Raw genomic sequence first — 8,887 nt, forward strand, 5'->3', positions numbered from 1 at the left:
CCAGGCAGACAGACGCTCTTTGTGGTGACCAAGAAATGACCCCTTTTAATGTTCCGTCACGCAATATATACAGCTAGAACGGTCACATTACTTATGTGAGAACTGGGTGAGGGAAAAGAATGCATAGCGCATATCTCAGCGCGTATAAATGGGGCGTCCGTGCGCACAGTGCTTATCACGATGACTGTCACAGTCCCCTCTCTCTTAAACTACTCGGCGACATGATTTTCTAGCCTAATTTAATTGTTCCTCTCTTTCCACCTTCAGGTCCCCTTTGCGTTCCTTAATCCTAGCTGCTCATTCCCTTTTCAACGTCCTAACGGCCTCCTCAAAACGCTTACATAGCTTGCACGAGGAGCTTGCCCCATCTGCCTTGGCTAAGCTCCTGAACTTGGTCTCTCCTAAATAGCACCAACGCTCGCCCTCCTGGCACTGCACTAACTCTTCGTAAACCTTGACTATCCTAGCATGCCAACCCATCGTCCGGCCGACTACGTAATGTAAAAGAGCGCCAAAATTCCTGCACAAAATTCATAGCCCGACACATACGCAACAACCAAAGCCCACCAACAAAGCAAAAGTAACGCAAAGCTTTGAACTTTCCGGCTTCCATCCTCTCCTAGCGATCCGACGGATAATCGAGCCTCCCATTGGTCGAGGCACCGTGGTCACGTGTTAGCGTGCGCTTTTTTTCTCAGCAGCAGACATCGGCGTCATTGTCGGGGGTAGCACTCGCGCTTCGTTCCCTATGTGCAACAGTTTTGGCGGGAAGTGTTTTTCCATCTTTGACGGCGTCTCCGTGTTCCGGCGATGGCGAACTTCTGTTGCGCGTAAGCATGCAAAAACCGAGGAGGCAGCGACAAAAGATTTTTTTTGTAATTCCGTCCGGTAAAAGCAACGCGGCTCGCCAATCGACCGATCAATCGACGCAACTGCACAGTATCGACCGGGCAAACATGGATAAGATGCTGGATCCGCGACTTTGTGAGGTGAGTGGCCGTTCTTAAGTTGTCGGCCGTCCTTCAGTTGTCAGTCGTGTTTTTTTTTCGTCTTACTTGTTGCAAAGCGCGAGTGACTGCAGTCTTTCTTCGCAGTAAATGCGGTTTGGCATAGTTGCAGATGATCTGGTTCGCTCGTAGTACAGTGTTCGAGACGGAGTGTAGTATCAAGAGCGAAGCGGGTTTCGATGGGAGGAGCGGAACCAAAAAAATCGGTTGGCCTCGCGGGGCGCTGCCTTATAATACTGTAGCGGAACTGGCGGCCGTCTGCGTTGCTGCGTCGTTGCATTCAACGAGTTTGAGCGTTGTCGTTGGGTAAGGGTGGCGATTTAAGCTCGTTGGAATAATAATAGCGGGTAAGCACGTCCCTCGGAGATATAAACATATGCAAGAAGTCTACAGAACGCGGGTACTACTCCACACCGAGCTAACCGCGATCATTTCGCCTGAGTGGGGCACCCCGAGGACGCATTTCCAACCAAAGGCACGTAGAGCAAAAACCACTGGGATAGAAAAAGTGCACTGCAGAGCCAGTAGGCGGCCAGCGAACGCGGGCAAAGTTGAAAAATTATAAGCGATGAGCAGTGAAGCTCGAGGAGGAGGTGAAAGAAGATTGGCTAAATTAAATGGAGCTGTAGCCACTTGTCATTAGCATGAATCGACGGTAAAGCAAGAACGAAATGGTGTGGAAGAGGAACGAACGGAGGTGTTGGAGAAGACAAAGTGAAACGTTTGGATCGGTTTGATGGGCTCAAGAGTCGCTATTGAGAAAAGTAACTCGGGTTACGAAGGACGCCGTATCCACCGTGGATAATTTCGAACTTCTCGAGTACATTATTTAATGTGCAGACATTGCATAGTACACATGTGCTTTTATAGCACTTCGCTTCAATATAAATGCTACCGCTGTGGCCGGGATCCAACCCGAATCTTTCGGGCCAGCAGCCGAGCGCGCACTGCAAGCATTGATCAGTCATCACGGCGGCGAAAGAAAAGGGAAGCGCGAAAAAAATTGCAATAAAGCAAGTGTTCATTTAGCAGGAAAAAGAAGGCAATGAATAAAACTATGCGAAGAGACAAACAGATTAGAGACCTAATTACATCCGCCGACGCGGACAGAAACGGCATTTTCCTTTCTGTGAGAATAAGAGAGGGCTTGCTGATGCGGCAGAAGTAATTTGAACGATTTCAGTTATTTTTATGGTAAGGCGGCCACGATTCGTGATCACTGAGGAGCTCTCAAAGACTGGCAGGCAGCCGCAGTCCCTGCAGTGCCACAATTAAAGCGTCAAACGGTACCTTTGAGTCACTCTTTCCATCGCTTGAGCACGAGTACAAAGTGTAAACGGGGCAGTTTTCTTCATAAATGTATCATGTAAACATAACAGCTGTTATTTTATTAGTGAATATGTCCCATCTGAAAATTTAAGTCCAGCCCTAATTGAATGCGCTATTAAAAGCGGAAGTTCGTTGTGTTGTTATATGCATCATAATTAGCATTTTATAATTATAAATTAGCATTTGTCGCGCTTGTAGTTACGTTACTGTTAAACTTAAAGACAGTCATGCAGGAGCGACCTGCAAGTCAACTATATGGTCTCCAATAATTAATTAGTATGGAAAGACAAAGCTATGAGAAGTGAGTATTAGAAGAAGCAGTAACAGTATGGGTTAGCCATTATAATTAATGGCGCAACCAATTTAAATGAACTTGAACAAAGAATAAGCACTGACACCATGGGTAGAAAATCGCGCTCTTTAAGTCTATTTACATATATGGCCTTCGTTAAATAGTGGGCGTCGCACTCTCATGCACCATCATGTGCTACATCCACCCGTTCCATCAGCCATGTAATGTCCAACAATTTACTTATTTATTTATTTCTGATACCCTCATGGCCCACAGGGCATTATTGAGGGGAGTGGTACATAGATATAAAATGAAACTTACAAAAAGGGGGTTAACGCATACATAGGCATGCCTACAAAACAAAAGAAGCTAGCTGCAAGAAAATACGATTCAAAAAAGCGAAACAATACAATAATTAGGAATACCAACACCAAAACGAATAAATTCACAAAAACAGTCAAAAAACATTTCATGTAAACACAAAGATACGAACTAGAACCTCACCCTTTGTAGAAACATTGAACGGGTACGATGGCAGAAGGCTATTAACAGAACAAAGTGCATGCGAGAAAAAAAAGGAACAGGGCTAAATACACAATATACAAAACGAAGTGAACCAACTGAGGCTATGGTAAACCATAATGTAATGACAACAGTGCCCTAAACTCATGAACGTCCTTTGCAGCTACAATATGTGGTGGTAGGTGGTTCCACTGCGACGATGTTTTTGGAATAAAGGAATTTATGCAGGATGTTGTCCGGCAACGAGGAACGCCAACTTTTCGTGAGTGATCGATGCGAGATGAAACATATGTTGGTGTTGTGATCAATGCTTCTTTCAGAGTAGAGTTCATGCTGTAAATTTTAAAAAACAGACACAGACGGGACACTTTTCTGCGCAGAGCAAGAGGGGTTAACGAAAAACTATTTTTTATTTCTGTGACACTGGAAGCACGATCATAGTTGCGCACAATAAAACGCGCTGCTCTATTCTGCACAGCTTCTAGAGCGTCGATGAGTGTGTTAGTGAAAGGGTCCCATACAGAGTTAGCGTATTCTAATTTTGAGCGCACAAGTGACTTATACAGAAGAAGCTTGACAGGGGTTGGTGCTAAGTAAAAATTGCGCTTAAGGTATCCAAGCATGCGGTCAGCGGAAGCTATGATAGAGCTGACGTGTGCTTTCCAAGTTAGATCTGATGTTAGAATGACGCCGAGATATTTATAAGATTCCACGGGTGATAGCAAGGAAAAAGAAATAGTGTAGGCAACGGGACTTGAATTTTCGCGACGGGAAAAGCGCATTACTTTGCATTTAGTCGTATTAAGAGTCATTTGCCATTGTGAACACCAGTTAGAGATAGTGGTTAGGTCTGCCTGAAGAAATTCAACGTCATTCGTATTTTTTATTTCGCGGTAAACGACACAATCGTCCGCAAAGAGTCCTACTGAAGATGTTACATTGTTAGGCAGGTCAATAATATATACAAGGAACAGCAAAGGACCTATGACAGAACCTTGTGGGACGCCGGAGGTCACAGGAATGGATGACGAGTTAAAGCCACTAGCGTGTACATACTGCAATCGGTTAGACAAAAAGCACTCAATCCACCTTAGTACATTATGATGAATATTAGGTTTACTTAGTTTGTAAAGAAGTAAGTTGTGCGACACTGTGTCAAATGCTTGCGAAAGTCTGAATAAATACAGTCAGCCTCATTGCCATGATCAAGTATGAAGTTAATATTGCTCGTAAGACTTAATTGTGTTTCGCAAGAGAAGTATTTTCTAAAACCATGTTGTGCACAGTTGAAGAACGAAGATGACTCAAGAAAGTTAGCTAGGTGATACAGGATGACATGCTCCATTATCTTGCAAGGAATGCTGGTTAATGATATTGGTCGATAGTTGAGTGAAAGGTGTTTGTCGCCTGATTTGTGGAGTGTAACCACATTACCCAATTTCCAGTCATCTGGGAGTTCACCGTCTTGTAGGGATTGCTGAAATAATTTTGACAGTATTATGGCAGAATATACTTTAGTGTTTTTCAGAATTTTACTGCTGATATTATCTGGACCGCAAGAAGAGGATAGTTTCATGTGATCTATGATAGTTATGATGCCTTCAAAATCAAAATGAATGGGATCCATTGGGAATGTGAAGTGACCATTATAATCCGGTAGTGATGTGCTTGAGGAGAGATAAAATGCCTTAGCAAAAGTTTCATTAAGTACCTTAGCACTGTCGCTAATAGGGATGGGATTTAATTGCGCATCGAGAAGAGAAACTGATGGCTGGACTGAACCGTTGACAACGTTCCAGAACTTTTTTGGATCAGTTAGTAAAAGTGATGGCAGAGTGGCGTTAAAATATCGCTCCTTGGCTATCTTTAACGCATTTTTGTACTCCTCAACCACCCCTCTGAGTGCTGCCCAATGTTCAGGTTTTCCCGATGACTTTGCCTTGGAATATAACTGTCTTTTTTTGTTACCAAGGCGTTTTAATGACCGGGTGAACCATGGTGACCTGCCATTAGTAGTGATGATTCTTCGAGGAACATGCAATTCAGTTAGCTGATGTAGTTTGTTCTTAAATAAACACCAATTTTCATTAACAGACCTTTGGTCAGACTTTATGAGAAAGTCATCCAAAAATAGCTTAAGGCCATCATTAATTGACGTAAAATTTTCCTTAGCATAGTCGTAAATGGTTTGTTTTATTTCGCGATTTGTTAGACGGTAAGCTTAATTCGATAAGGAGTAGGTAATGATCGCTTAAACCTGGTAAGTAGCTTACGTCGGAAACAAGGTCTGGGGAACTAGTTAGCAAAAGGTCTAATATGCTTGAGCTTGTAGATGTCACCCTTGTAGGTTGTGTGACTACCTGTGTTAATGAAAAGGTGGAGCAAAGTGCTGAAAAACTCGTTGATTCTGATGATCCATCGTTGCCTAAATAAGTGTCTGACCAGTTAATGGCAGGAAAGTTAAAGTCACCAAAAAGAAAAATAGGCCGATTAGGAAACCTTGTTTGAATTATGTTAAGAATGTCATGGAGGTAATTACAGAAGCCAACGGTAGTAGATGGTGGACGGTAACATGCACAAAAGAGGAGAGGTAGCTGGAAGGGTAGCTGTAAAATCTCCTAGTGGCTTTATAAGAATGGCTTGAGCGCATGATATTTTAATAGCATTATAAGATTTTCACGAATAAAACCATAGTCAGAACGGTGGTGAATTATTGCAAGGAAAACAGTCAAGGATCCGGTGTCCTGTGTTGTGAACCTCAACGAGTGAGCGAAGCAGTAAAAGGCACTTGCGTACTCATCGTTCAAGCGCTACCCTAATTCATCTGGAAGATTTTCGACCTGACCTTCTGTAAAAAAAGTGATACAAAGCTCCGAAAAAAAACAAGGTTGGCTTGCCTTGTTTCAAATAGAACAAACTCGAAGCCAAAGTTGTGGGTTATTGTTCTGCCATTCGGAGGGCTGCCCAGGATATCCTACGGGGTGGCGTACGTCGAAGGGGGAGAAAATTCTTGAGCACTGTTTCTCTTCAAGAGAAAAAAAAAAGAACAAATTGTGGCATTAACGCAGCGATATATTGGTTGCACATAATGCAACGCAAAGATAAAGCTGCTTAGGTGCTTGTGAGCGAACAAAATCAATTCCTTCAGTGACAGAAAAGAGCGCCGGGAAATGTTCGAGGTAGCTGCTGCCATTCCTAACCTCCAGTTGGCGCCGTAACTGAAACGCAGCCACTGATTTCCCTTTGAAAGGTTAAAAATATATATCGATTCGTTTTTTGCATCTTCATTGGCAGCCAAGCGGTGATGCATTACCAAAATGGGATACTTATGTGATAACGCCATCAAAAAATAGCGCGACTGTCCTCTCGGCCCCTCGTAGCCGCACGCGCGCGTAACGACGACGCGGTGTTTCTGCTCCAGGGGTGTACTCCAGCGCCCGCAGCGGCAACCGCTTTTAAAGCCTCATGGGGAGAGCACCGCTTTTGCCACTACAAAACCTTCTTGAACACTGTACTCGTAGGCTACGAAAGCTGTGCTTCTTCTTGTCTTATGCCCACCGTGCCAGCTCTGCTAGATTCTGCAGGTGACTCTTTTATGTTGCGCGCATTTCGTGGCGTGTCGACGTGGTTGCAGTCAGACGTTGTTGCAGTCACACTCGTTTGCAGGGTGGACTCGAGAGTTACGCTTCATGTTGAGTAAAGTTGAAACTTGGGCGAGTTGGTAAGCATTTATGGTGGGTGAACAGTGCAACAAAGGCTGGACAAAGGCAAGACAAGCGCTGACTAGCAGCTGAGTTTAACGAAGAACGAAAAGTGGTAATATATAAAGAACGTGAACAATAAAATATCAAAAACAGAAAAAAACGACGAAAAGGGGTAAAAACCTATGTCATGTGCAAGTCCAGATGTTGAACTTCCTTTTCACTTAATGTTACAGTAGGATTGCTGATGCAATTTTCTGCCAGATTATATATGTGATATGCTTCCATGATTTCTCGGGTCACCTTGTTCTTATGGTAGAACAGCACTGCTGTCTTCTTGTACAGCGGTTCACATTTGCATTTTTTGCAGGGAAACTTTGTCCCGGAGGCGGGATATCCTTTTCTGGTTTTCTCTTATGTTCATTTTGGTGTTTGCGCTTACAAGTAGTGCAACTAGCGCACTTACAACTAGCGCCTATGTTGCGCTGTTCACCCACCATGAACGCTTTAAATTGTTCGAGCCCCCATGATTACGTTGCTCGAGTGGAAGGTCCAGCTTTCATCTTGCGCACTGCTGCAGGAATTTTTGTCGCAGTTGGACTCCTTCGCTTACGAACCCCCTTCTAAAGAGGCGGTTCTCACTGTTTGATACCCGTTGTACATGCGGCTCGCAATATAGGTCTAGAATTTATGTTGCGCGCATTTTTTGCCGCATTTGTGTCGTTGCAGATGGGCTCGTTGGCTCACGAATTCGATAGTAAAATGGCGGTTCTTTCTGTTTGCGCCTACGCTCAACATGCTGCTCGCGGTGCAGGTCTATCTTTGGGGCTATGATGGGCGCATCGCTGGACGTATTTGTTTTGTTAAAGTTCGACTCCGTCGCTCACGAACTCGACGCCAAAGAGGTGGTTGTCGCTGTTGAAGCCTTCGCTGTTCATGCTTCTCGCGATTCAGGGCTAGCTTTTATGTTGCGAGCATGCTGAACGTATTTATCAGGCAGGGTTCAACCTAAAATCGGGCGTTTCTGCCCCTAGGCACAGTAACGCAGCTACCCCTTGAATACTCTTTATCTGCGTGAATAATAATTGAGAAAATTCGGTGAGGAAATTGCCAGCACAAATATGGGACGGAACTACGCGCGTAGGATATTATGGTAGATGCTCATTCGCTCAGCCACAGCAAAATTTTAGGCTTGTACGGGACTGTCTGCTGTTTCAAGATGTATAGGAAGCTCGCGCTCTTTTCAACACGGGGGGTATGGGTTTGGCATCAAAGAGAATTCAAAGCCGTAGCACCGCCGCGGTGGCCGAGTGGTTACGGCGCTCGGCTGCTGAATTCAAAGAGGTGACTCGACCCCGCGGCCATGGCGGTCGCGTTTCGGTCAAGGCGAAATGGCAAAGGCCCGTGCACTGTGCGATTTCAGAGCACGTAAAGGCACCCCAAGAGTCTAAATTACGTTGAACGTTCGACTAGGGCGTCTTTCATAGCCTGAATCGCTTTGGGACGTTAAGCCCCGCGAACAATCATCAAAGCAGAAGGGTGCAGCCAGGTTTTGGTCACTAACCATATATGATTGAAATAACGTGATCTTGATCCTTTTCTTCTTCAGGAACATAAAGCAGTAATAAATTCTTTCGCGTATATAGGAATGGGAAGGCTCGGAACCTAACAACACGCGACGTACTACTTTGTAATCGCATGTTTGCTTGTTTCCTTACCAAACCTTGTAAGAACATATTGCTCATAACTGTCCAAAAGGTATAGCTGCTTAAAGCAGGTGAGCTTCTAAAAGTTTCGTGTCGAACAATTGACAATGTTTCAGCAAAAATATAGGAGACCTACCGCATTCTATCTTCTTGTGTTTTTTTTTTCAATGTTCACCTGAAGCGACTTCCTAAACAAACCAACGTGTTTGCTTCAGAGAGAACCGACTAAATTCGTGTTTTGATTTTTCAGCATTTGAATTTTTTCTTCTTTTGCACGCTACTTCAACAGAAGCCGATAGCCGCTCCCGACGCCCGAGAGCCATCGGCGTC

This window comes from Amblyomma americanum, chromosome 1, assembly GCF_052857255.1.
Source record: "Amblyomma americanum isolate KBUSLIRL-KWMA chromosome 1, ASM5285725v1, whole genome shotgun sequence".
In the NCBI taxonomy this organism is placed as follows: domain Eukaryota; kingdom Metazoa; phylum Arthropoda; class Arachnida; order Ixodida; family Ixodidae; genus Amblyomma; species Amblyomma americanum.